The sequence below is a fragment of the Schistocerca nitens genome, chromosome 9 (assembly GCF_023898315.1).
Source record: "Schistocerca nitens isolate TAMUIC-IGC-003100 chromosome 9, iqSchNite1.1, whole genome shotgun sequence".
NCBI lineage: Eukaryota > Metazoa > Arthropoda > Insecta > Orthoptera > Acrididae > Schistocerca > Schistocerca nitens.
Window position 1 is genome coordinate 436,581,179 of NC_064622.1, and position 2,159 is coordinate 436,583,337.

Genomic DNA, 2,159 nt, shown 5'->3' on the forward strand with positions numbered 1-2,159 from the left:
AGACGACCATAACACTGTTCTCGCTCTCGCCTGACGCCGCGCGGTGTGGACTGGCTGTGACTGCACACACGTAGCCTTGTCGCTATTTCCGTATATGTTATCATACTGCAGTGACTTGCGAGGCTTCAGGCGTGTTGAGAAAGCGTGAAGATAAAACTAAACTTGGTGTCTTGCCTGATGTCGAGGGCAAGACGTACTGACACGAAAGAAGGTTTTCTCAACACAATATCGGTTTCTCTGAAGAACTGCAAGGTGTACCTGCCAGCAATATTCGCAGCCATCAGTGATGAGATAATTGAGTTTCTCAACACTTGCATTGTATGAACGATTTACGACAGAGTAAATAAGAGGGAAGTATTCAGCTTCGACGCCAACAGCCTTGCTGCGGTAATAACACCGGTTCCCGTCAGATCACCGATGTTAAGCGCTGTCGGACTGGGTTAGCACCTGGATGGGTGACCATCCGGTCTGCCGAGCGCTGTAGGCAAGCGGGGTGCACTCAGCCATGAGCGAGCTACTTGATTGAGAAGTAGCGGCTCCGGTCTCAGAAAGTGACATACGGCCGGGAGAGTGGTGTGTTGACCACATGCCCCTCCATATCGGCATCCAGTGACGTCTATGATCTGAGGATGACACGGCGACCGGTCGGCGCCGTTGGGCCTTCCTGGCCTGTTCGGGAGGAGTTTAGTTTTTTAATTCAGTTTCGACAATAGTCGTAAGATCTAAAGTTGTAAACGTACAATTTCTTTTTTGTATACGTATCTAATATTAACTGTGTGCATGTTAACCCATATTCTAAGGATATTCTGTTAGATTAACGTAGTCACTATAATGTAAATAATACATATCGCGTAAAAATATATAAACTACTAATAATTAATCCTGCATCGCATTCAAGCCCATAACTGACTTAATACAAAGTATCCGGAGCGGGAAGAAGCGCCTGGTCCCCGGCACGAATCCGCCCGGTGGACTTGTGTCGCGGTCCGGTGAGCCGGCCAGTCTGTGGATCGTTTTTAGGCGGTTTTCCATCTGCCTCGGCGATTGCGGTCTGGTTCCCCTCATTCCGCCTCAGTTACACTATGTCGGCGATTGCTGTGCAAACAGTTCTCCACGTACGCGTACACCACCATTACTCTACCACGCAAACATAGGGGTTACACTCGTCTGGTGTGAAACGTTCCCTGGGGGGTCCACCGGGGGCCGAACCGCACAATAACCCTGGGTTCGGTGTGGGGCGGCGGAGGGGTGAAGTGGACTGCGGTAGTCGTCGTGGGGTTGTGGACCACTGCGGCTGCGGCGGGGACGGAGTCTCTCCGTTGTTTCTAGGTCCCCGGTTAACATACATACAATACAATAATTTAAAGTACATCGAAGAATGTTATCTGAACATTCATTGCACTAATGTTTTCTTCTTATTTTCAGTACTTAGCTCTTTCCTATCTTTTGCATGATATCTTCATGTTAACGGCGACTGCGTAACACGTCTTGCTTTACAGAAGAACACACACTGGAACAAGTAGAGCGACTAGCATCAGTGTAAACGCCTATGGAATAAGACAGGGACATAATTTTAATCTACTCTTGGAATCGCAAGCGGGAACAGATATTACAAGAACGAAGTAAATGAGACACATAAACGTTGCTAATGCTCTCTTGATATGTACTGGCAAGCGCTATTAGACCTTGACTGAAGTGTTTACAGCATACAGGGCCGCTTTCACAACTGTTCATCAAAATCTTGTTATCACTTTCCAATCGTTTGATAGTTTTAATAGCTAATATTTGATTCGAATATGAAAGACCGGCGGCTGTAAGGTACAATGTGTCCCTGACAGTGAAATCTTGTATCTATCAGACCTGGAAGGGTATTTGCTGTGCCCTGTTGTGCTGATCACTTGTTTTCCTCGTTTGTTTTCGCAGTGTTGGGAACTTCGATTCTTGTAACTAATATTCTACAGCAGAGAGACAAATGTGTGAAATCAGGTGTAAATGATACACAGTTAACCAGCCACTATCGGCTGGGTTGTGAATTACTTCGAATATAGTAGGCACGGTTTCTCTAGGATTGTGTACGAAATGAGTGAAATGTTGTGTGGCAAGGGCCTCCCGTCGGGCAGACCAGTCACCTGGTGCAAGTCTTTTTAATTGACGCCGCT

The 2,159-nt window shown here is 46.9% G+C and overlaps 1 pseudogene; it reads left to right on the top strand.

The window, feature by feature from the left end:
- Positions 1-369: 369 nt before the first annotated feature.
- Positions 370-487, top strand: LOC126204844 (5S ribosomal RNA; annotated as a pseudogene).
- The last annotated feature ends 1,672 nt before the right edge of the window (positions 488-2,159 follow it).